This window comes from Papio anubis, chromosome 1, assembly GCF_008728515.1.
Source record: "Papio anubis isolate 15944 chromosome 1, Panubis1.0, whole genome shotgun sequence".
In the NCBI taxonomy this organism is placed as follows: domain Eukaryota; kingdom Metazoa; phylum Chordata; class Mammalia; order Primates; family Cercopithecidae; genus Papio; species Papio anubis.
Window position 1 is genome coordinate 91,376,771 of NC_044976.1, and position 27,647 is coordinate 91,404,417.

At 38.9% G+C, this 27,647-nt stretch overlaps 1 protein-coding gene and 1 pseudogene across 14 annotated transcripts in view; one reads left to right on the top strand and one right to left on the bottom strand.

Annotated features, from left to right (window-relative positions):
- Nucleotides 1–27,647, bottom strand: part of EVI5 (ecotropic viral integration site 5) — a 300,894-nt gene that overhangs the window by 216,683 nt on the left and 56,564 nt on the right. The gene's annotated exons all lie outside the window — the stretch shown is intronic.
- On the top strand, nt 12,035–19,872 carry LOC108580587 (annotated as a pseudogene).

Below are 27,647 nucleotides of genomic sequence, written 5' to 3' on the forward strand. Positions count from 1 at the left end.
GAGCCAGGGAATATTTCCTAACACTTTTTCATATCTGTTTACTGAAATGAATGCATGAGATGATTTTAAAATACAGTTAACATTAGTGTACATACAGCTTGCTTATATAAACAGTTCACTATTATCATTTTATAATCTTCCTTCAAAAAGTACAGGAAGCAGAAACAAGTAGCTTTTAACACAGAAGTTCAAACACTTTCAAGGGCTATTGAGGACTAAGAGACTTTTCCACCACCACACCACAATGCAAAACTGCTTTATTTTCCATCTCTTACAAGCTTCTCCAAAGTACCTGCTGTTTATTCCCACCCCTCTAATCTGTGTTACACTCATTTTTCTCTCTGCTTTTTCTTTTCTTTTCTGGTTTCTTGTCTCTTGACAATTTTCTTACACTCTTTGATTCTCACAAAGCTGGCCATTATGAGGGACTGCCAACCAGACATCTCATATTCCTTCCTTGAGATGAGTGGACCAAAAACACACAGGTCAAGATTTTGGTTTTATTTTTTATTGGGCTCACTTTCACTGTATCAGATATACACATATGTGTATATGTGTGTGTCTGTGTACATGTATGTATAAAATCAACTAATATTTACTGAGTATTCTGTGTAAGTCACTATGCAAAGCATGGAGACTGCTATAATTAAAGATAGTCCCTTATCCTGTCATTATTCCTGTATTTCTTATAGTCATATGGAAAAATATCTAAAATAGATCCCTGTCACTCCCTTTAGTATCTTTGTTAATTGTTTGGCAGTCTTAGACTTAGTGCTGAAAGCCAGTATAACAGTTTCCACATGGTATGGTTTTTAGGCACTTTGATGTGAAATTTTGACCAGCCTTCTGCGCTACCTCAACTCCACATTCCATGCAACTCCCACTGTATGGTACCAAAGAGGTTTGGAAACAAAGTTTCAAAGAGGAGGGGAATATATCAGCAAACACTTTTTCAGCATTTAAATCGAGCCAGGTACTGTTCTAACACTTTATATGTATTAAATCTATTTATCATTAAAATGCTATAAAGTAGGTATTACTATTTTCCACATTTTACAAGTGAAGAAATGATGACACAAAAATGCTATACAATTTACATAAGGTCACAAAGCTAATAAGAGTCAAACACACACAATCTGGTTGGAGATTCCTTGCTCTTAACCACTATCAACAACGAGCAAGACCAAAGGTTGGCAATGGATGTAGTCACTAACGACTTCAGTGACTCCATTTCGCCAAGAGAAGGCAGAAACCAGATTATAGTAAGCTGAGGAGTATCTGAGAGATAAAGAAATAGGAGCTGCAAAATATTCCTATTCCTACCACAATGACCTTTATTCTTGAGATTTCTTGAATCAGACTAATTCCTAAAGGCTGGAGATTCCAAAAGGATAGTCAGAATATTATTACATAACAAATCCTATTATCGAAAAAAGCCTTCAAAAAGACAGTAGGTACAATTCAGAAAACTGGGCTGATGGGGTTATTCTTTGTCAATGTGGGGTTAGCTTGCCTCATAATATAAAGGCTGATTCGACAATTCTATTTTATTTTTTGAGAACTTTTCACATCATTTAATATTAACTCATTTTAGTGCTGATTCATAACTCTATAAAGTAGGTAATCGCTCCATTTTCGAGATAAGAAATCAAAGATTCAGCTCATTTAAAAGACCTCTTAAATGACAATGGATTGAAGACCTAAATAATAGAACTAAAACTATAAAACTTAGAAGAAAACATAAGCGAAAAACTTCATGACAATGATTTGGCAATGATTCCTTAGACTGACACAAAAAGCACAGGCAACAAAAGGAAAAAAAAGATAAATTGAACTCCATCAAAATTAAAAATTTGTGTGTATCAACAGAGTAAAAATAACCCACAAAAATGAAAGCAAATATTTGCAAATCATATAGCTGTATGGGTTTAATATCTAGAATATATAAATTATTCCTCAAAATAATTCTACAAATAACACACACAAAAAACAAATAATCTGATTAAAAGATAAGCGAAGGATTTGAACAGACATTTCCCCAAAGAAGATATATAAATGGCCAATAAGCACAGGGGCTTATGAAAATATGTTCAACATTACTAATTTTTTTAAGAGATGAGGTCTTGCTATATTGCCCAGGCTGGTCTTGAACTCCTGGCCTCAAGCAATCCTCCTGCCTCAGCCTCCTGGATAGCTGGTACTATAGGCACGAGCCACTGTGCCCAGCTAACATCACTAATCATTAATAAAATGCAAATCAGCCAGGCACGGTAGCTCATGCCTGTAAACCCAGCACTTCGGGAGGAAAAAGCACGTGGATCACCTGAGGTCAGGAGTTCGAGACCAGCCTGGTCAACATGGAGAAACCCTCTCTCTACTAAAAATACAAAAATTCGCTGGGTGTGGTGGCAGATGCCTATAATCTCAGCTACTCAGGAGACTGAGGCAGAAGAATCACTTGAAACCAGGAGGCGGAGGTTGCAGTGAGCTGAGACAGTGCCATCATACTCCCGACTGGGCGACAAGAGCAAAACTCTGTCTCAAAAAAAAAAAATTAATTAATTAAAATTAAATAAAATGCAAATCAAAACCACAATGAGGTATCATTTCACACACATTTTGATGGCTATTATCAAAAAGGAAAATAACAAGTGTTGATATTTTTAATGGAAATATAAATGGCACAGCTGCTATGGAAAACAGTATGGCAGTTCCTCAAAAAATTTAACACAGAATTATAACATCCAGCAATTCCACTTCTGGGTATTTATCCAAAGAACCGAAACAAGGACTTAGACATTTATATACCCATCTTCATAGCAGCATTATTCACAATAGCCAAAAGGGATAAACAACCAAGCGTACATCAATGGATTAAAGGATAAAAAAATGTGCTATTTCTATACAATGAACTATTATTCAGCCTTAAAAAGGAAGGAGAGCTGGGTGTGATGGCTCACACCTGTAATCCCAGCACTTTGGGCCGAGGTGGGTGGATCGCCTGAGGCCAGGAGTTCGAGACTAGCTTGGCCAACATGGCAAAACACTGTGTATATTAAAAATACAAAAATTAGCTGGGCATGGTGGCGAGCGACTGTAATCCCAGCTACTTGGGAGGCTGAGGCAAGAGAATCGCTTGAACCCGGGAGGCGGAGGTTGCAGTGCGCCAAGATCGCACCACTGCACTCCAGCCCGGCGACAGAGCAAGACTCCGTCTCAAAAAAAAAAAAGGGGGGAAGGAAATTCTGACATACCACGACATGAACAAACCTTGAGGACATTACACAAAGTGAAAAACACCAGCCATAAAATGACAAATATTGTGATTCCACTTTTATGAGATAGTCAAATCCACAGAGAAAGAAAGTAAAATGGTGGTTGCCATGGGAAGAGGAAATAGGGAGTTATTGACTAATGGCCACAGAGTTTGCCTGGAAAGATGAAAAAATTCTAGAGATGATGGTGATGATGGTTGTACAACAATATGAATATACTTAATTATAAACTTAAAATGGTTAAAACTGTAAATTTTGTTATGAATACTTTATCACAATGAAATCTGGGGGAAAAAACTACTCCTTTCATTCTTGACATTAGTAATTTGTGTCTTCTCTCTTTTGTTCTTGGTTACCTTGGCTAGAGATCTGTCACTTTCACTGACCTTTTAAAAGAAACAGTTTTTCTTTCATTACTTTTGTAATTATTTTCCTGTTTTCTATTTCACTGATTTCTAATAATTTTTATTATTTATTTTATCCTGCTTGCTTTAGGTTTATATTGCTCTTCTATCTCTAGTTCCCTAAAGTAGAAGCTTAATCACTGATTTTTTAATCTTTTTTTCTACTATATGATTCAATATAAATCAAACTCTAAGCATTGCTTTTGCCGCTTTTCATTTTCCTTTAGTTCAAAATATTTTTACTTTGTCTTGAGACTTCAACTCGTGTTATTCAGAAGTGTTTTTTTTAATTCCCAAGTATTTTCAGATTTTCCAAGTATCTTTCTAACTATACAACACAAGTTGTATAGATAATTGTTAGTGATCTCTAACCTAATTCCACCATGGTCTGAGAATACAAGTTAAGATGTGTTTTATGTCCCAGAATGTGGTTCATCTTGGTGTAGGTTCCATATGACTTTGAGAAGAATGTGTTTTTTGCTGTTGTTGGATGAAGCAGTCTATATATATCAATTAAATCCAGTTGATAAATGGTGCTATTCAGCTATAGCCTAACTGATTTTCTGTCTGCCACACTATGTATTACTGAGAGGTGTTGAGGCATCCAACTATAGTAATGAATTTGTCTGTTACTCCTCACATTGCTATTGGTTGTTGCCTCGCAGACGATTTCGTCTTCTTGGAGAACGGACCCATTTATCATTATGTAATGCCTGTCTTTATCCCTGATAATTCTCCTTCTTCTCAAGTTTGCTTTGTCTGAAATTAATATAGTTACGCCAAGTATCTTTATATTAGTCAAAAGTAAATAATTAAGTAAAACAGCTACACACATACATGCACACATATAGGACAGCGAACTTGAAGACAATGGTGGTTTCTAGAGTGGCTCTGTTTTTGGAGAAGGGGCATTTCTCTTACATTCTTGAAAATACAACTTTGCGTTTAAAAGGATGTTTGCATTTTGAGGTGCTTTATAGAGGAAGAGTTTTTCTAAACTATGTAGTAAATCACATTATTAAAAGCTTTGAAGTCCCAAAGTAAAATTTTTTTATTACAGAAATTCTCAGATATTATTATACACTGTCAAAAGTAGAAAGTAAAGGAATTTACTTTCCAAACTTGACTAGTCAGGAATCGTTTCTCTCTCTTTTTTTTTTGAGACAGGCTGGAGCACAGTGGTGCAATCATGGCTTACTGCAGTCTCAACCTCCCGAGCTTAAGCAATCCTCCCACCTCAGCTTCCCAAGTACCTGGGACCACAGGCACACAACTACTAGGCCTGGCTTTTTTTTTTTTTTGGTAGAGACAGAGTTTCACCAAGTTGCCCAGGCTGGTCTCAAACTCCTGGGGCTCAAGCAATCCACCTGCCTTGGCCTCCGAAAGTGCTGGTATTACAGGCGTGGGCCACCGCACCCAGCCTTTTTCACTCTTTACTGCAAAACAAATTCTGAGAAATGCTGCTCAGTTGCCAACAGTACTCATTCTTTAAGGTGTTTGTGTGCTCTGTGTCACGTTTCTCTTCACTTCTATGGTACTTCTTGTTTATATTAAACATTGTGACATTCATTAATAATGATAATAATATTCACTGAGTACTTTCAGATACATTGTTATCACCTAATTTAATCTCCACAGTGCTATATGTGCCATATTACGCTTATATTATTATATTATTAACCATTAGATGTACTACTGCCTCTCAGTACCTTAAGAAAGAAAAATAGGTCAGGTACAGTGGTTCATGCCTATAATCCCAACACTCTGGGAGGCAGGAGGATCACTTGAGATCAAAAATTCAAGAACAGCCTGGGCAACATAATGAGACCTCATCTCTACAAAAAAAAATTAGCTGGTTGTGATGGCACAGACCGTAGTAGTGGCACTTGTGAGGCTGAGGTGGAGGATCGCTTGAGCCCAGGAGCATGAAGCTGCAGTGAGCTATGATTATGCCACTGCACTCTAGCCTGGGTGACAGAATGAGAGCCTGTCTCAAAAATAAAACAAAAACATTATTTCATATATATTCCTGTAGGTCAGAGAGACCATTCATTACTTTTCATGAATCTTCTTGATGACTTGAAAACAAAATTGGTGAATAGTGTTAAATTAAACTTGACCTAAGGATAGCTATGTACTTGAGTCCTTACATAACAAAGAGCAACCTAACTTAGTTGGTAAACTAACTGAAAGCCTAAATTGGGTGTACAGTATACTTATGTAATAAATAGCTAAGTCTCAATCAATCATAGCAACCGAGCTTTAGGCAGCCAACATTCAACTCATGTTCTAATAAAGCAAATGCCAAGCTGTAACCAAAAGAGCTGTCTCTTTACCGCGCTTCTGTTTTCTGTCCATAAATGCTGCTTGACCACATTGCAGGCCAGAGTTCTCTGAACTTGTTCTGCTTCTGAAGGCTGTCCAAGTTGTGAATCGTTCTTTGCTCAATTAAACTCTGTTAAATTTAATGTGTCTAAGGTCTTTCCTTTTTACCAGTATTCAACACTTTCTCAATGACTTTTGATTAATTTTGATTGTTAAATAGCACATTTCAGTGAAGGTATCTCCTATTCAAAATTCCCTTTGCAGCTATACACACTAAAAATAACTTTTAAAATATTATACTGGCTGGGCACAGTGGCTCACGCCTGAAATCCCAGCACTTTGGGAGGCCGAGGTGGGAGCATCACTTGAGGTCAGGAGCTGGAGATCGGTCTGGCCAACATGGTGAAACCCTGTCTCTACTAAAAATACAAAAATTAGCCGGGTGTAGTGGTGCACGCCTGTAGTCTCAGCTACTTGGAAGGCTAAGGTGGGAGGATCACTTGAGCCCAGGAGGCGGAGGCTGCAGTGAGCCAAGACTGCATCACTGCACTCCAGCCTCGGCACCAGAGCTAGACTCCATCTCAAAAAACAAACAAAAAAAAAAACAGAAAGTATTATACTCATTCGCCAAAGAAAAAAAAGTTAACATATAAATTAGTCTGATGGCTATTAAAATAGTCCCCTCTGGTAAATTGCTGTTGGATACAGAAAAGTGTAAATGGGTGAGGCACAGTGGCTCATGTCCGTAATCCCACTACTTTGGGAGGCCAAGGCAGAAGGACTGTTTGTGTCCAGCAGTTCAAGATCAGCCTGGGCAACAGAGTGAGATGCTGTCTCCATGAAAAATTAAAAAGAAAATTAGCCAGGCATGGTGGCATATGTCTGTGATCCCAGCTACTTGGGATGCTGAGGCGGGAGGATCACTTGAGCCTGAGAGGTCAAGGCTGCAGTGAACTGTGATCATGCCACTGCTCTCTAGCCTGGGCAACAGAGCAAGACTCTGTCTCAAAAAAAAAATGTTTTTAAAAAAAAGTATAAGTGGGTAAAACAACCATATATTATTACCCAATACAAGTAATGGGGGGAAAGCTATAGAATAATTTTTACGACACATTTGTAACAGTCCGTATTTTCCAAAGATGGCCTATATAGTCCACAGGTTCCACATCCGCAGGTTCTGAACCAACCACGCATCAAAAATATTCAAAATAATACAATTAAAAGTAATACAGATTTTTAAAAACAGTACTGTATAACAACTACTTACACAGCATTTACATTGTATTAGGTATCAATAAGTAATCTAGAAATGATTTTAAAGTATACAGGAAGATGTGTGTATGTTGTACACAAATACTGCACTATTTTGTATATAGGACTTAAGCATCCATGGTAGTATGAGGGCAGTGATCTTGGAACCAATCTCCTGCAGATGCAGCAAGAAAACTAATTGTTATCTTAGTTTCCTAGTACTGCTGTTACAAAGTACCCCAAACTGGGTGGCTTAAAACAACAGAAATAAGCCGGGTATGGTGGCTCACGCCTGTAATCCCAGCGCTTTGGGAGGCCGAGGCGGGTGGATCACTTGAGATCAGGAGTTTCAGACTAGCCTGGCCAACATGACAAAACTCCATCTCTACCAAAAATACAAAAATTAGCCAGGCATGATGGTGGGCGCCTGTAGTCCCAGCTACTCGGGAGGCTGAGACAGGAGAACTGCTTGAATCCGGGAGGCGGAGGTTGCAGTGAGCCGAGATCACGCCACTGCACTCCAGCCTGGGCGACAGAGCCAGACTCCATCTCACAAAAAAAAAAAAAAAAACCAGAAATGTATTGTCTCACAGTTCTGGAGGCTAGAAGTCCAAAATCAAGTTGTCAGAAGGGTCATTCTCCCGCTAAAACCTGTAGGGAGAATGTTCCCTTGCCTCTTCTTAGCTTTGGGTGGTTTGCCAGCAATGACCAACATTTCTTGGTTTGTAGTTGCAGCACTTTTAGCACTTGGATCTTGGCCTCCATGATTACGTGACATTCTCCCCTCCGGTGACTGTGTCTTCCCTAATTATATTTGCAACAACCTGTTTCCAAATAAAGTCACATTCTGAGGTGCTAGGGTACTGTGATAGCTGGACTTCAACATATCTTTTTGAAGGACACAATCCAATCCATAACATGGCCACATTTCCTATCCCACGTCTTCCCATAGAGTGGTGAAGTCCACATCCCCTCCCCTTGAACCCAAGCAAAGCTGGTTGACTGCTTCAACCAAAAGTGGGCACCAAAAGTGATTACTAAGCTTAACTCTTGGAATCTGGCTACTATGCTTTCAAGAAGTCCAAACTAGCCCACACAGAGACCACATGGAGAGTACAGGCATTCTCACTAACAGTCCCGCTGAGGTCCCAGCCTCAACCACCAGGCACAAATATAAATATACCCCCAACTGATTTTAGGCCCTAAATGAAGAGTCAACCCCAGCCTGTAAGTCTTCCCAGCTGAGACCAAAGACATGAAGCAGAGACAAGTCCTCTTCATAATCCTCTGTCTAAATTCCTGACCCACAGAATGTAAGCACATACTAAAATGATTATTTGAAGCCATTAAGTTTCATAGTGGTTTGTTACACAGCTACAGTAACTGAAACAGTATCACACTATCCCACAAAACAAAATTAAAATATTTAACAGTCTTTGAAATAAAACCAGGAAACTAAAAGTATAGAGTATCAGTAAAGACAGCATACCAGACTTATTTTTATTTTTGAGAAGACAGAAGATTCAAATAATTGAGGGAAAAAACATCTTTTCATTTGTCTATAGTGTGCTATGAGTAGGTACAGGACACTAAGAAATTATAAATAAATATTGGCAAGGCACAGTGGCTCACACTTGTAATTCCAGCACTTTGGGAGGCCAACGCAGGTGGATCTCCTGAGGTCGAGAGTTTGAGACCAGCCTGACTAACATGAAGACACCCCATCTCTACTAAAAATACAAAAATTAGCTGGGCATGGTGGTGCATACGTGTAATCCCAGCTACTCAGGAGGCTGAGGCAGGAGAATCACTTGAACCCGGGAGGCAGAGGTTGCAGTGAGCCGAGATCGTGCCATCACACTCTAGCCTGGGCAACAAAAGTGAAACTCTGTCCCAAAAAAAAGAAAAAAAGAAAATCCTATTAATGCTCTGGAGGCCTGAGAATAACATTTAATTAGGGTAGGAAAACTTACTGATTTGTGGCTCAGAGTCACGATGCATATAAACCCTGAATAAAAAATTAAACCACATCATTACTTTTTCACTGCTATTAAAACAGTATTTTGATTAGCATGCTAAGGCAATGCTGAGATACATGATCTCCAATTTAGCCTTTTGTTTAATATGTAGACTATGTCCATGAAATCAGAATCTTGTTTTTTTATGTAATATAGGAAACAAGTTGAAGATCTTATTGTAAATATTCATATCTTCACTGACTAAAATAAAGTAGAAACATTTCAGTAAAGATACTGAGATGAGATTGGGTCAATGTCATAGCAGTTCCTAATTAAATTTACATTTTAGAAAATTAGATCACAGCCATAAAAACGAATGAAGTACTTACAGATTCTACAACATGAATTAATCTTGAAAATATTGTGTTAAAGTGAAAGAAGTCGGTGACAAAAGACCACATATTACGATTCCATTTATATGAAATGTACAGAGTAGCATATTTATAAACAGAAAGTAGATTACCAGTTGCTTGGGGCTGGGGAGGATAGAAGGATGGGGGGCAATAACTAAAGGGTACAGGGTATCTTTTCGAGGTGATGAAATTGTTCTAAAATTGACTATGATGATGGTTGCGCATATCCATGAACATACTAAAAACCACTGAATCATACCCTTTAAATGGGCACATTGCCTGCAGCGTGTGAACTATATATCTAGAAAGCTGTTTTTAAAAATTTGTCAGCTGGGCGCAGTAGCTCATGCCTGTAAACCCAGCCTTTTGGGAGGCCAAGGCGGGTGGGTCACCTGAGGTCAGGAGTTCAACACCAGCTTGGCCAAAATGGTGAAACCCTGTCTCTACTAAAAATACAAAAAAATTAGCCAGGCGTCGTGGCACGGGCCTGTAGTCTCAGCTGCTCAGGAGGCTGAGACAAGAGAATCACTTGAACCTGGAAGGTGGAGGTTGCAGCAGTGAGCCGAGATCCACTGCACTCCAGCCTGGGCAACAAAGCAAGACTGTCTATCCAAAAAAAAATTGTCATACAAATTTGTCCATAAAGTAACAAAAAGCACAGTATGATGCAAGCAATGCTTGATGACCCTATTCCTCTCTAATCAAGACTCTGGTATATTCCAATCTTCATTTCTTTTTCCAACTTTCTTCACCATGTGGCTCTTTAGACATTCCCAAGTGGCTTCAACTTAATAAAGCAGAAGTGATCTAATATTAAGTTCCCCATTTCCTTCTAAATCCACTTCAAGACATCTTATAGTTTAATGTATCTTAATAGCAAACTTATAGGAACAGCACAGAAGACAGACAACATTAAAAACTACACTTGCATGTAGGACAACTCAGAAAAGTATCATGAATAGATGGAATCTACTGAATGATAAAAATGCTACAAACACCATTTAGTTGCCATCAATAAGAAATTTACTTGTTTTAAAAAAAATCCAGGCCAGGTGCAGTGGCTCACGCCTGAAATCCCAACACTTTGCGAGGCCAAGATAGGTGGATCACCCAAGGTCAGAAGTTCAAGACCAGCGTGGCCAACATGGCGAAACCCCATTTCTACTATAAATACAAAAATTAGCTGGCCTGGTGGCACGCCCCTGTAGTCCCAGCTACTCAGGAGGCTGAGGCAGGAGAATAGCTTGAACCTGGGAGGCGGAGGTTGCAGAGAGCCGAGATCGCGCCACTGCACTCCAGCCTGGGTGACAGAGTGACATTCCACCTCAAAAAAAAAAAAAAAAAATCCAAATGCTGGCATTATCCAGAAAATTTTAACAGGTTTATTTATAATTGTCATAAAGTTGAACTGCTGAAATTTAACATTGACTCGGATTAATGCTTTACACCGCCACATTTATATTAAAAATTCACACAAAGGCCAGGCACAGTGGCATGCACCTACAGTTCATCCCAGCTTCTCGACAGGCTGAGGTAGGAGAATCACTTGAACCCAAGAGATTGAGATTGCAGTACGATATGATGGTGCCACTGCACTCCAGCCTCAGCAGCAGAGCAAGACTGTCCCTAAAAAGAAATTCACACAAATGAAAATGGAAAAACTGCCCATACCTGATTTCTGATCCTACTTTTTCCATTCACAATCATATACTTAGGAACCTTTTGACCTCATGAGGAAAAAAAAAAAAAAAAAAATCTAACATTCAGAACTACTAAGAACAAGAAGAAGAGAATCTTTGTTTTTCATTGAAATGTTTTCCACCATGGTGGTTTGTTTTTTTGTTTTTTGGGTTTTTTTGACAAGGTCTCGCTCTGTCACCCAGGCTGGAGTGCAATGGCATGATCTCAGCTCATAGCAAACTCCACCTCCCAGACTCAAGTGACCCTCCTGTCTCACCTCCCAAGTAGCTGGGACTATAGGTGTGCACCACCACACCCGGCTAATTTCTGTATTTTTAGTAGAGACGGGGTTTCGCCATGTTGACCAGGCTGGTCTTAAGCTCCTGGGCTCAAGTGATCCACCCACTGGGGCCTCCCAGAGTGCTGGGATTACAGGTGTGAGCCACTACGCCCAGCCCAGATGAGGCATGCTAGTGAAATATCTTGGCATAATTGTTACACATTTGGCATGGAGAGCACACAGGGTGGTGTCTTCAAAAAGGACAATCAGATAGGCCTCACTTGCCTCCTGCAAAGCACCAATAGCTGCATTCTGGAAGCACAGGTCTGTTGTGAAGTCTTGAGCAATTTCTCACACCAGACGCCGGAAGGGAAATTTGTAAATTAGAAGTTCAATGGATCTGATAATATCTAATTTCATGGAGTGCCACAGTACCAGGACTGTAATGATGAGGCTTCTTCACTCCTCCAGTAGAGGGCACACTCTTGCAAGCAGCTTCTGTAGCCAGTTGCTTCCTGGATGTTTTATCACTGGTGCATCTGCTGGCAGTAAGCTTTGTACCAGCCATGGTATAGAGCTCTCCTTACTTAACCTCCTTCTCCTTCAGCTGGAGCTCCTAATTTTTAACTTCTTAAAAGGCAACCATTCTACAATATGAACAAATAAGCCTGGGCATTCAGAAGCTTTTAATATGGATACTCTAATACATCTTTAATAACATATACAAAGTTCAGTTTCATCTACTATTTAACTTTCCAAAAGGAGAGACTGCTTTGAATACCTCTATATCCCCAGTATCAAAGATCTTGTCTATCATAAACCAGATGCTCAATAAATGTCTCTGTGGAATAAAGGGTAATTTCTACACATATATATAGTATATATAAATATATATACCTAGTTAAGCAGGAGAGTACTAATTACTGAATATGAGTATTCACTTAATTAGCCAAATCATGCTAACTTCAGACAGGGAAAAACTCCCTCCCCATTTAGAGCACAGAAAGTGTTATAAAATAATGTACTTTGTCAAGCATTCGAAGAGTCACTAAAAGGTAGATCCAACCTTATCATACATAATCTATATCCTGCTAAAAGTGGGCCCACAGCCTCAGATTTCCAAATATCCATACTAATTCATGTTCACATAACTGTTCTCTAAGTCTCTTAAAATACTCAATCAAGCCACCAAAGTTGACACAGATGAAAATAAGCTCACCATTCAAAAATATAACTCACACAAGCGACAAAACTCAATAAATGACAGCTGAGCATAGAATTAGACCCACAAGCACTTCAACTATTGGAATTCTCAAATACAGAATACATAATTAACTCTAAAATGCCCAAAGCAATAAAAGAATTCTTTAAATGAGCAAGGAATAGGATACAAAGATCGTGCAAATTTTTGAAGTATCCAAATGGAACTTATAGAAATAAAAAATTTAATAAATGAAATAGGAAAAAAAGGGAGGTGAGATGTGGGGAAGACAGAGGGGTAGAGAATTAAACAGGCATAAACAGAAAATGAACAAGAAGAGCTGAAGACATTAACTCAGAAGGCAGCACACATACAAAGCAATACTTAAGAGATTTATTTTAATATAAAACCAAATAAAAAATGGTATTTGGTTTACCAAACTAAGTCGTCTTTCATATAACAAGATAATGAAATAATTTAATACATGAAAACATAAAAATAAATCAAAAATCAAAACTAAAACTAACACTTTCACGAACACACTGAAAAACACCACCATCATCACACTACACTATGCTCTTTAGACATTTTAGGGGTCACAAACTCCTTTGAGAAATTCATGCACATATGAACAAAATTTTGCAAATAATTTTTGAACATTCCTATCATCCCCAGATCCAGAAGTAGAATTCCTGACCCTCCTTTGGCTATAATAAATGTCTATCCCATTGCCTTTTTCCCTTACTTTTAATTTTTACCACTTATATGAGGCCTACGACCAGAAAAAAAAAAAGTAATATTTTATCTGTTAACTTCTTCCTGTGAAAAAGGTCAATTAGTTCTTTCCCCATCATCCATATCATCAACCTTGCCCACCATAACATACAAACACTTCATACATTCTATCATCCCTATGTAATTAAAACATGTTTTTGGTTACACCAATATTCAGTGTATGCATTAACATGACTATGTAACTTTAGTCACAGTTGTTCTATGAGGTATGCTCTGATTACTTTTACTTTTACTTTCTTTTTTACCTTCCCTGGAGTTAATAAATGTCTTAATTGTTTAGCTTTATTTGTACTTATAAATTCACCCCAATTCATCCAATTATATAAATCTCAACATATTCAAGCATATCACATGTGCTATCAATTTTATATTTTTGTACAAGTCCTTTCTGCAACCTTCTGACTTGCTCCATTCTGGACTAGCTGCTCTACACGTGGTACACAACTGTGATCCCAGGTATTCCTTTCAACTCTCTAGGGTTGGATCATTTGTTTCCTAAACCCTATGTCTTCCCTTTGCTCAAAACACTTTTATTTTGGTGGAGTACCTCCTCTATTACCTTCCTGAAAGGGGTTGCATGAGAGGTGAGTTTGAGACACTGCATATGTGAAAATGCTTTTTCTACTGTTACACTTGAAAGTGACTGTACTATAAACTCTTAGATTACAAATTATTTTCCCAATCGGGCACAGTGGCTCACATCTGTAATCTTGGCACTTTGGGAAGCCAAGGTGGGTGGATCATCTGAGCTCAGGAGTTCAAAACTAGCCTGGGCAACATGGTGAAACCCCATCTCTACTAAAACTACAAAAAATTAGCTGGGCATTGTGGCGCATGCCTATAATCACAACTACTTGGGAGGCTGAGGCAGGAGAGTTGCTTGAACCCAGGAGGCAGAGGTGGCAGTGAGCCGAGATCACGCCACTGCACTCGAGCCTGGGCGACAGAGACAGACCCTGTTTTAAAAAAAATAATAATTTTCCCTTATACTTTTTAAGATATTGCCCTCTATTGTCTTTTTGCTTCTCTAGTATTCTTGTTGAAGTGCCTGAAACTACTCTAATTTTATTAACTAACCTATTTTTCCTTTACCTCTGGGAACTTCTCTATCTTCTCCTTAGCCCCTTATTTGTGAAAATTCAGTAAAATGTCTTTTTTTTTTTTTTTTTAATACGGAATCTTGCTCTGTTGCCCAGGCTGGAATACAGTGGCGCAATCTCAGCTCACTGCAGCCTCTGCCTCCTGGATTGAAGCAATTCTCCTGCCTCAGCCTCCTGAGTACCTGGAATTACAGGCAGGTGCCACCATGCCTGGCTAATTTTTGTACTTTTAGTAGAGACGGGGTTTCACCATGTTGGCCAGGCTGGTCTCAAACTCCTGGCCTGAAGTGATCTGCCCGCCTCAGCCTCCCAAAGTGCTGGGATTACAGACGTGAGCCACTGCACCCAGCCTAATGAAATGTCTTAATACAGATCTTTTTTTCACCTGTTGTGCTTAGCGCTCCAATGGGCCCTTTTAACTTAGAAAAGGACGCATCAGAGCGCTAAACACAACAGGTTGTTCAGTTCTGGGAACTCTTCCTTTTTTGTGGGGAGCAGGGAGTCGACCTGCACGTGCTGAGGGACCGCGGTGTTGCACAGCCCTGTTTTCCTAATTTCTTTTATGACATCCTCCTCCATAGTTTCTTTCTTAAACTCCTGTCTCCTTGCCAGTCAGCTCACAATAAAGCCCTTTTTCTTTTCTCAAAAGCCGGTGCCATAGTATTAGGTTCTATGAGCATCGAGCAATGAACCCACTGCTTAGTAATACCAGTATCACTCATTTAACAAGAATTTATTTGGAATCTACTCTAAAAGAACACTTTATTGGGTGCTAAAAGTATCGTCATAAACAAAATAGACATGCTCCTTTCCCTCACAGAGCTAGTTAAGAAGTCAAATCGTGCCGGGCGCGGTGGCACAAGCCTGTAATCGCAGCACTTTGGGAGGCCGAGACGGGCGGATCACGAGGTCAGGAGATCGAGATCATCCTGGCTAACACGGTAAAACCCCGTCTCTACTAAAAACATACAAAAAACTAGCCAGGCGTGGTGGCGGACACCTGTAGTCCCAGCTACTCCGGAGGCTGAGGCAGGAGAATGGCGTAAACCCGGGGGGGGGAGCGTGGAGTGAGCGGAAGTCCGCCGAGAGCAACCCACCCCAGGGCAACAAGGAAAAACGAGTTTAAAAAAAAAAAAAAAAAAAAAAAAAAGAAGTCAAATCGTGAACAAATAAATGCAGAGAAGGATACATGACATGAGGGCAAAACACTAAATAACTTAATTTGATAGGGTGGAGAAGGACTGCCTTTCTGAGGAGGCAACGTTTAAGATAAGATCTCTGAAATGAGCAGGAGGCAGCCAGATAGACAAAGAGCCAGGCAAAAAATAAAAATAAAAAGAAGGAAAATATACAAAGGCCCTGAAGAACTGAACATTTTGATGGGTTAAAAAGCACTCTCATCCAGTCGACATGGCTCAGGCCTGTGATCTCAGCACCTCGGAAGGCCGAGGCAGGAGGATCACTTGGGCCGGGGGTTCAAGACTAGCCTGGGCAACACAGTGAGACTTCATCTCAATCAATCAATCAACCAATCAATCAGTCATCAACCAATCAATCAATCAATAGAAAAGCACTCTCTAATAGAAATGAAAGGCAAGCCACAAATGCAAGCCATATCCGTTATTTAAGATTTTCTAGTAGCTATATTTTAAAAAGTAAAAAAAAGTAAAACAAATGAAATTAGATTTTTTAACCCAATATACTCAAAACATTATTTCAATAGATAAGGAATATGAAGAAATTATTAGTGTAATATTTTACATTCTTTCTTTAATACTAAGTCTGAAATTCAGTATGAATTTTACATGTACACCACATCTCAATTCAGACTAGTCACAGTTCAAGAGCTCACTCATCACATATAGTTAGGGGCCTCCCTATTAAACAACACAGGTTACAAGAACTAAAAAGTACCAAATGTGTGACTCAAAATTATACCTAATTTTGGAATCTAATTTTGGAATATATTTTCTGAACATAATTAGGTATAATTCTCTGTAGTAACACTGTCTCTCCATAATCTATAAATAAAAATAATCCGCTAGGATATAGTTAAGTACTGTCTCTTGCTACATATACCAGCAAATCCTAAACTGACAGGATTTTAGGTCTTCGACATTCTTCCATATTTTGAAAAAGAAAAAGAAAAAAATTTAGCTTCAGTTAGTATGCCTAGGAGGAAGTCTGAAATAAAAAGTCATCTACAGAAAAGACTGTATCCTAACCCAAGCCCCAGAGAACAATAGTGAAGTAAAAGCCACATGCCATAACTTCAAAATCAATGCCATACTCCCATAGCCAGGGTAGCATTAGTAGCTGAGAGGCTTACTTTTACTACTATTCAGAAGAAACAATGTGGTCTTTACATGCTATCCAACAATGACTCATGATTCAAACATCAGGCTATCTCAGCTTTAGGGATTTAATATCCCTTCTAAATTTTTTATCTCCACAAGAACACTATCAATTTCACTCAACAAGTACTTACTAAACATAGGCATAAGGCTAGGCATTGAGTGGGAAAATAAGTAAGATATAGGGCTCCTGTCCTGTCTTCAAATTGCTCACTCGTAATGAAGTATGGGGAGGCAAACATGGAAACAATTACAAGTCTCTTTCTCTCATCCATTACTACCAAACCTAGTAGCTTAATATATTAAATATTTATTATCTCACAGTTTCTGTACGTCAGAAACTGGAGTACAGTTTAGCTGGGCAATTCTGGCTCATGGTCTCTCGTGAGCTTGCAGACAAGATCTTGGCTAGTGCTGCTGTCATCTGAAGGCTTGACTGGGGCTGGCAGAGCTGCTTCAAAGATGGCTTCCTCATATGTTTATTGGCAAAAGGCCTCAGTTTCTCACCATGTGGAGCTGAGTATAAGACTGAGTATAATAAGACTGCTGAGTATCCTCACCATGTGGCAACTGGCTTCCCCCAGAACAAGAAAGCAAGACAGAAAATCCTCACATGACTTAGCTTCATAAGTCACTCTGACGTTTTTGCAATATTCAATTGGTTACACAAGTCAGCCCTATTCAATGTGGGAAGAAAGTGCATAAGAGTATAAATATAAGGAGGTGGAGACCATTGACAGCCATCCTGGAGGCTAATGACCTCATGTGACATATTATGTTCAACACACAAAGTTGAGCAAAAATGAAAATGTAAAAGGGCACGTTTATATGATATACTGTTTATAAACATACATATAAGTATAATGTTATATCTTAAAGAAGATGGGGACTATATTTACAAGTATATTTGTAATGTTTGTTTCTTACGGTGGGTGATATGAACATAGGTTTTTTTTTGTTTGTTTGTTTTTTGCATCTGAAATATTCATTATAAAAAACTGATGCTTTGGGCCAGCTGTAGTGGCTCACACCTGTAATCCTAGCACTTTGAGAGGCTGAGGTGGGTGGATCACTAGAGGTCAGGAGTTCGAGACCAACCTGGCCAACATGTTGAAACCCCGTCTCCACTAAAAAATACAAAAATTAGCCGGACATGGGTGGCACACACCTGTAGTCCCAGCTATTCAGGAGGCTGAAGCAGGAGAATCACTTGAATCCAGGAGGCGGATATTGCAGTGAGCCCAGATCACACCACTGCACTCCAGCCTGGGCGACAGAGCAAGATTCCGTCATAAAAACAAAACAAACAAACCAAAAAACCCCAAAACAAAAAACGGATGCTTTGTCTAAAGGAAATTAGTATTTTTAAAGACATTATTGCCGAATACATTCATTAATACAGCTGTTCAGAACAACTATTTGGAAGTATCCAAGATATATGCCCATGGGCTGATTCAGAAATCTGTCCCAATGAAATACTCAAATAAGCAAGGATCTACATACTGAAATTAATCACAGAATTGGGAGCCGCCTGCCAGTCCTTTAACAATGGGGGGAGCTCAGTCAGAGCGGAGACTGGTGCTTCGCAGCTGGCTGTCTGCAGCACCAGCAGGGCCGACGCCAAGAGGACTGAGGCTGTGAGGGCTGTGGGGCGGGACTGTAGTTGTCGCGTCTGGCTGCATGCACCTCAGGGTCCCAGGGAGCTGGAAAGGCAGTGATGGCGAGGAGAGCTGGCCACCAATATTCACCGAGCACTTGCTACGAAGAGCTGAAGTTGCCCTCCTAAAGAGGCCAATCCCCTCAACTGAGTCTCAGCCAGTATTTTGCTGACGACTGCCATTGTGAGAGATCACGTCACACTCTGCCTTTCTATTCCAGCATCTTGCTATTTACTAGAACTATTTATGGATTGCTATGACATCTGTATCTAGCAGCTGTATTTAGCTGCAGTTTCCTATCTGCTTCTAGTAAGTAAATTTGAAGAAAAAGAAGATAGTGTGCCTAAGCTGGAACAGCTCAACAGTTGTATGACTAATATGAATGTAGTAATAACAAAACAAAATTTGCTACATGTGTAACTATATTATTAGAAACCTATCAGTGGAATGGACCTCTGCCTTCCAACAGCTGCCTATTTCACTGAATTTGCTCTCTCTGAAGTAGTACACAAAACAGATCTTCATGATGGCTGGCCAACAATTTGCCTGGAAAAGGTTAAACACCACATAGCCAAATGTGCAGATTTCCTGGAAGTACTGTTGCAAAATTACCCCTTTCTAAATTACGCACTTTCTTCAGTAGCTGCTACATGTATGGGCTTCTTCGAGGATTATACTTCGTCTTTCTCCAACATGGCCTACAAGACTACATCACTACATCATCTTACTGCTTACTCCTGGGATTTCTTAGTGCAGTGTACTGAACAGCTATTGACTGCTCATGATAGTGATATGAAAGAAGCAAAGAGAGGACAAGCAGGACCTCAACTGGCACAACTATGTGTTCTAGACAGTCTCCTAGCCCTCGCAGCCAGTTCACTTTCAGCAACCTCAGCATGTCAAACAGTCACATAGACCTCACCGCTGTATCGCCATCCTACATCAACCAAACTGTCAGCAGATGGTATCTACCATGTACACCTCATCTTACAAGCTACAGACATGTCCTCCTGGCTTCCAAACTAGTGTTCAGGGCCTTGGGCACATGCGGACTGGTATTGGGATGTCCCTCACTGGCAACTGCCGCAGAAGTTAAGCCCTGTCTGAATGTTTCTTATAACCAGAGCTTTCACACAAATGAACATTACCCTTGTATTACTCCATGCTTTGAAAGGTGATTATGTGTAAGGTTAATAACTGACCCAGACTGCCTTGTGACTTGAAGCTCTGGGAAAGCTTTTTGTAAACTTCCATTCAAAAGTAGAGAGATCCAAATGACATCAGAACTCTTCAGGTACCAGCACCAGGAAGACTGAGTATCTCTTTCAATACACCATGAATACCTGGGAGGACTAAACAAACACTATGACGGTGTGTGTGTCAAATTCAGTTACAACAAATCCCTGTATGACAAAAATACTGAAGTCCTGGCTAATAGTACAAATATTTCAAAAATATTCAATAAACAGAAAATTTGGACAGAGTCCAATTTGCCATTTTGAGATTTGACCTATGGGAGATTCTGGGCCTAACATTGGCTTATAAGTCAAAAACGTTTATCTTGGGCTTGCCAAACAGTCTTTTATGATGTAAAGTTAAAGGATTAATTTTTGAAGAGGTTTTTTTTTATTCTTCAGTTTTGAGTTTTATCTTTGTTCTACAGATGAAATTTTGAGTAAAGTCATGAATTCCTATGCTATACCAATCTGTACAATAAAAAAAATTTAGATTATTCTACATAACTTCCTATTATAAATAGTATAGGTATATGGATTTATGTACTAAAATTAAGGCTGGAGTGGATCTCTTATTTTTAAAAAGAAAAAAAAAAAAAAATCAGGCCAGGTATGGTGGCTCACACTTGTAATCCAGCACTTCGGGAGGCCAAGGTAGGTGGATCACTTGAGGCCAGGAGTTTCAGACAAGCTTGGCCAACATGACAAAACCCCGTCTCTACTAAAAATACAAAAATTAGCTGGGCATGGTGGTGCACACCTGTAATCCCAGCTACTCAGCAGGCTGAGGCACAAGAATCACTTGAACCCAGGAGGCAGAGTTGCAGTGAGCTGAGACTGAGCCACTGCAAAATCCAGCCTGGGCCAAAGAGCGAGCGAGACTCTGTCTTAAAAAAATAAATAAATAAATAAAAATAAAGAATTATTTATAATAAGAAAAAACTGGTAATAACCACAATGTTCATCAATCAGAAAATAAGCAAATAAATTATGACACTACCATACAACAGAATGTAATGAAGCCATTAAAAACAACATAGTTCCCAATTTGATGGAGCTAATCAAATATAGGTAAACAATACGATATACATACAATATAATACCATTTTTTGATAGGCTATCAATCTATTAACAGCTACCTCAAGATAGTGAGAATGTAGCAAGGGAAATAAAAACAGAGAAAGAAAACTTTCCTACTTTAGTGACTTTTGTATTTAAAATTTTTTAGTATCATGTAAGCCTTTTGTAATTTTGTTTTAAAAAGTTGGTTAAGGCTGGCCAGACGCGGTGGCTCATGCCTGTAATCCCAGCACTTTAGGAGGCCGAGGCGGGAAGATCACAAGGTCAGGAGATCGAGACCATCCTGTCTAACACAGTGAAACCCCGCCTCTACTGAAAAAAAATATACAAAACATTAGCCCGGTGTGATGGCAGGCGCCTGTAGTCCTAGCTACTCAGCAGGCTGAGGCAGGTGAATGGCGAACCTAGGAGGCAGAGCTTGCAGTGAGTGGATATTGTGCCACTGCACTCCAGCCTGGGCGACAAAGCAAGACTCCATCTCAAAAAAAAAAACTTGGTTAAGGCTGGGCATGGTGGCTCATACTTGTAATCCTAGCACTTTGGGAGGCCAAAGCAGGTGGATTGTTTGAGCCCAGGAGTTCAAGATCAGCTTGGGCAACATGGCAAAACCCCATCTCTACAAAAAATACAAAAATTGGCCGGGCATAGTGGCGCACACCTGTGGTCCCAGCTACTCAGGAGCCTGAGGCAAGACGACTGATTGAATATATGAGGTCAGAGGCTGCAGTGAGCCATTATTCAGCCACTGCACTCCAGCCTAGGTGATAGGGCAAGACCCTGTCTCACTAAATAAATAAATAAACAAACAAACAAATAAATAAAATTAAAAACCTGATTAAGACAACAATCAGGCAGACCATATGCAAAATGTTAATGCAACAAAAAGTGAAAACAGAACTCAAATTACATATATATTCAAATTAGATCAAAGATATAGGCAGAGACATGAAGAAAATACATCAAAATTAAAATAAAGGTTATGTCAGAATATGAAATTTGGGGTCAGAGAGAGTCCTTTCTCTTTTTTCTAATTATCTCCAATGCGGTTATATAAAACTTACAATGAAAGAATGAGATCCACACATCAAAAAAAAGGTGAAAGATGATCTAGAAAAAAAAAAAAAAAGACACTAGACAGTAGCCTAAAGAAGATAAATACTATCTAATGTAGTTTTGTTTTTAAAGTAATTCTTGGCTGGGTGCGGTGGCTCACGCCTGTAATTCCAACACTTTGGGAGGCCCAAGCAGGCAGATCGCCTGAACTCAAGTGTTAGAGACCAGCCTGGGCAACACGGTGAAACCCCATCTCTACCGAAAATACAAAAACTTAGCCAGGTGTGGTGGCACGCATCTGTGGTCCCAGATACTTAGGAGGGAGAACTGCTTGAGCTCAGGGGGCAAAGGTTACAGTGAGCCGAGATCACGCCACTGTACTCCAGCCTGAGCAACAGTGAGATCCCATCTCATAAAGAAAAAAAAAAAGTAATTCTTATGTGTAAATGTTTTCATTATAAGTGATCCATATTTATGGAAAAAAAAGAAAACCAAGAAGAAAATTTAATTGTCCACAAACTTACCACTCACATAATCAGTGCTTTTTTTTGAAAAAATGATGGAGCATGATTAATATACAGAGAGACACCTAAGCCTCACTCAGAAGTAAAACTGTGAACTAGCTACAAGTCGTTAAGGGTTTCAAACAGACTTTTTTTAAAAGTATATTTATAGTAAAACATATAAAATTTGCCATTCTCATTATTTTTAAATGTATGGTTCATGGCATTTAAAACATTCACAATCTTGTGCAACCATGAGCATTATTTCCAACACTTTTTCATCATCCCAAACAGAAATACTATATCCATTTCCCTTTCTTGCATCCTTGGGTAACCTCTAATTTACTTTCTGACTCTATGAATTTGCCTATTCTATATATATATATATTACAGGTGGGATCATACTTGTATGATTATATGTAAAACTAGCCTTTTCTGTCTGGTTTATTTTACTCAGCATAATGTTTTCAAGGTTCATCCATGTTGTAGCATGTATCAGAACCTCATTCCTTTTTGTGGCTAAATAATATTCACATTCATACATATACAGACACCGCCCACATGCATTCTGTCTATGAATTCATCTCTATGCTGAGGGACATTTGAGTTATTTCCACCTTTTGACTCTTGGGAATAATGCTGCTATAAACACGAGCATACAAGTACCAAACTGAGTTTTAATAGTTTGCTCTGGCTAAACTATAAAGAAAACACAAGTAACAGAAACTGCCAAAAGCAATTACCACAATAAAAATAAAATAAAAATTAACTTTGTGATTTTTAATATTATTTATACTTATTTTTCCAAATTTTCTTAAATATGTATTATTTTGCATAAATGAGGGGAAATTAATTTTTGTAGAGACCTTTGCCATGACAAGAAAAATATGTTCTAATCTGAAAAGATATAAAGTAAGGAAATAAAAGGGAGAGAGCAACACAATGCTGAAGATATCAGGAGATCATTACTGAGGTCAGGATTGCAGGTTAGCAGCACAGCTGAGAAGGGAGCTGACTTGGAGCCTAAAAGCATCTTTTTTTCTTTTTTCTTGTTCTGAATAAGAGAGAGTACTAGTCTTCTCTCCATAATGACGAGCACAGCAGCCAGTATACACTAAACAACAAAAGTTGGCTGAAAGAAGCTGGGCACAGTGGCTCATACCTGTAATCCCAGCACCTTGGGAGGCTGAGGCGGGAGGATCACTTGAGGTCAGGAGTTTGAGACCAGCCTGGTCAACATGGTGAAACCCTGTCTCTACTAAAAATATAAAAAAATTAGCTGAGTGTGGTGGCACACACCTGTAATCCCAGCTTCTTGAGACACTGAGGCAGGAGAATTGCTTGAAACCACGAGGTAGAGGTTGCAATGACCCAAGATCATGCCACAGCACTCCAGCTTGGGTGACAGAGTGAGACTCCACCTCAAAAAACAAACAAACAAACAAAAAGGGTGGCATAAAGAATTCATGAATAGGCCGGGTGCAGTGGCTCACACCTGTAATCCCAGCACGTTGGGAGGCTGAGGCGGGCGGATCACGAGGTCAAGAGATCGAAACCATCCTGGCTAAGATGGTGAAACCCCGTCTCTACTAAAAACACACAAAAAATTAGCCGGGCGTGGTCGCGGGCACCTGTAGTCCCAGCTACTCGGGAGGCTGAGGCAGGAGAATGGCATGAACCCGGGAGGCAGAGGTTGCAGTGAGCCGAGATCGCGCCACTGCACTCCAGGCTGGGCAACAGAGTGAGACTCTGTCTCAAAAAAAAAAAAAGAATTAATGAATAGATAAGCTCTATTCATTTAAAAAACATGACATAAGCTCTAACACCTATGTCATATTTTTTAAGTTATTCATATTTTTATTCTCAAATTGACTATTACAAGTACCTCATGTTTCATAGTAAGTTTTATAGAAACCATAAACTCAGGGAAATTGGCAGGTAGGTGAATGACAGGTAATTATGTCTCAGGGATCATTATTTAAACTGCATCTTTGCTTAAACAAAACTACAAACCAGAATGTGCAGACTTATAGCACGATATTTTTTTAGTGGGTATTTGTCTAAGTATGCGTAACACCAAATGTATCCAGAGTTCTTTTCTTATTTGCTTCCAAAATAAATAGCAATATATCAAATTGAGAAGCACATCCTAAAATGTTTGCTCAAATTTCAAAATGCTGTATCAATGCAAATATAAAAGGTCATTAATTTGTATCTGTGTACATCATTATGTCTCCCACCTCAAGGAGTTTTCAAGGAGTTAGAAACTCTGAGCCCATAAAAAACCTGATATACAACTGAATTAGTACATGGAAAGTTAAAAATAATATTTACACCAGTTCCAGTAAAATTTTTTTAGGAGATGGTGTCTTGCTACATTGCCCAGGTTGGTCTCAAACTCCTGGGCTCTAGTAATGCTCCCGCCTCAGTCTCCCAAGTAGCTTGGACTACAGATGTGTGCTACAACACATGGCTTAGTTCCAGTAAGATTTAAGGTTGGTACAAATATCTTATTACAGTAGGATTTAAGACTAGTACAAATGTAATATCTACCTTCAATCTTTTAACAGGTTATAAGAATTGTTGTTCCAATTCTGTAAATGGGAATAAACACCCATGTAATGTCTTACGTAAGTATTATCAAAATACTTGATATTAAAATGGAATGTAAGTTTTAAAACATATCCAAAAAGAAGAATTTCAAGTTATGTCTTTCACTTATTTAAGCTAACAACTATCAAAGAGAGATGGAAGCTACAAAGATACACAAAGTACTGGCTTCAGAAGAAATAAAAAAACAGAAAAGTAGGAATTACAGAGAAAGGGAAAAAAGAGGAAATAATAGTAACACGACAGACAATTATCTTTTCTTAGATGTCTATATGGCATGTTTCTCCAAGTTAAGATTATCTGTAGGCATATAACATATTTCTATCTCTCTCTGATCCTTCCTTACAGCTAACTTTCAGGAAAACAAAACATGTACACAATGATACATTACTGCTGCTGCTACCACCATCATTTACTATATGCTTTACTACATGCCAGGGACTGTGACAAGACTTTAGATTCATTATCTTATTTAATCCTCACCATAACCCTGAGATAGATTTTACTGAAGCTTATAGAGGTTAAACAACTTACCCAAGATCCCTTAGCTAATTAATAAATGATAGAGCCAAGATACTAAACATTCAGCCCCAAATGTTCTGACAACTATAAATCACTGCTAAGAAGGTAAGCTAAAACTAACTGTAGAACATAAAAGTCAAAACACAGCATATCAGAATATGTCATGACCCTGAGGATTTTACTGCCTGCCAAAAACTAATCTATTACCTATTTAAGAAATTCTATTAACTAAAATATTAAAGCAGAAATTATATTTGAAAATGAAGTTGTCAACATGAAAATTCCTAACTTTTCTGACTATACTTAATCATTAATTAATTAAGTATAGCCTATTATAGACTATACTTAATCATTTTCTGCTACATCAATGTAGTAATACCAGTATTTTTTAAAAGGTCTCAGAGTGGGAGGGTGGGAGGCAGGTAAGGAAGGAGAAGTTACTTATTGGGTACAATATACACTATCCGGGTGATGGCTACGCTAAAAGTCCAGACCTCACCACTACACAACATAACCATGTAACGAAAACTGCACTTGTACCCCCAAATCTGTAAAAAAAAAAAAAAAAAAAGGGCTGTGCATGGTGGCTCACACCTGTAATCCCAGCACCTTGAGAGGCCAAGGCAGGAGGATCGATCCCTTGAGTCGAGGAGTTCGAGACCAGCCTGGGCAACATAGGAAGACCTTGCCTCTACAAATACATTAAAAATTAGCCAGGTGTAGTGGCACATGCCTGTGGTCCCAGCTACTCAAGAAGCTGAGGTGGGAGGACTGCTTGAGCCTGGGAGGTCTGCTTGAGCCTGGGAGGTCAAGATTGCAGTGAGCCATGATCACACCACTGCACTTGGCCTGGGCAGCAGAGTGAGACTTTGTCTCAAATAAATAAATATATATACATATACTAAAAATGTTTAAAGGTCTCAAGAATATCAACAAAAATTTTTATAATTTTTGTATTAAATATAAACCCTATAAACCCAAACAGAAACATCTGAAATTTTCCTGACTTTAAAATTAACATTTTGAGGCAGGCACAGTGGCTCACACCTGTAATCCTAGTGCTTTCAGAGGCCAAATTAGCCGGGCATGGTGGTGTGTGCCTGTAGTTCCAGCTACTTGGGAGGCTAATGCAGGAGGATCACTGGCACCCTAGAGTTTGACGCTGCAATGAGCTATGATCATGCCACTACACTCTGGCCTAGGTGAAAGAACAAGACTCTGTCTTTAAAAATAAATTAATTAATTTAATTTAATTAACATTTGGGGCTGGGCATGGTGACTCACACCTGTAATCCCAGCACTTTGGGAGGCCCAGGAGTGAGAATCACTTGAGACCAGGAGTTTGAGGCTGTAGTGAGCTATGATTGTGACACTCCACTCCAGCCTGGGTGACAGAGGGAGTCTCTTAAAAAATAAATAAATAGAGTTTAAATGAAAGGAAACCTCTTAACTTCATAAACTATAAGCAACAGTTTCTAAAGAAAAAGAAAGGAAGAAGAGAAAATGAGAGAAAATCAATAGAGAAAAAGCATCAAATGGCTACCACATCATAATTACATGCCTATATCAGAGGCAAATGGAAATTTTCAAAGGGTAAGAGAAACACTAAACTAATTGGTTTAGTGTTTCTCTAAAGTTGGTTACAGGACTTAAGTATAAAAAACAAATCTAAATATAAAATGTCAGGTTTGTGGTTAATTTTTTATACTTAATGCTCTAGTAGTATGAGTTTGTGTTTTAGTTGGAAATTTATATTTATATTCACTGTTAGAGAACTTTACTAAACAGTACCACATGCACTGCTCTCCAGCTAAATAAAACCCCCTAAACCAGCTAAACAGCTCAGAAATATCTTGAGCTACATACAAAGTTACCACATATACCTACACTCATTTTTGCAACAGTTCAAAACATCTGAGTACTGCTGATATTTCTGTGTTATCTGATCAA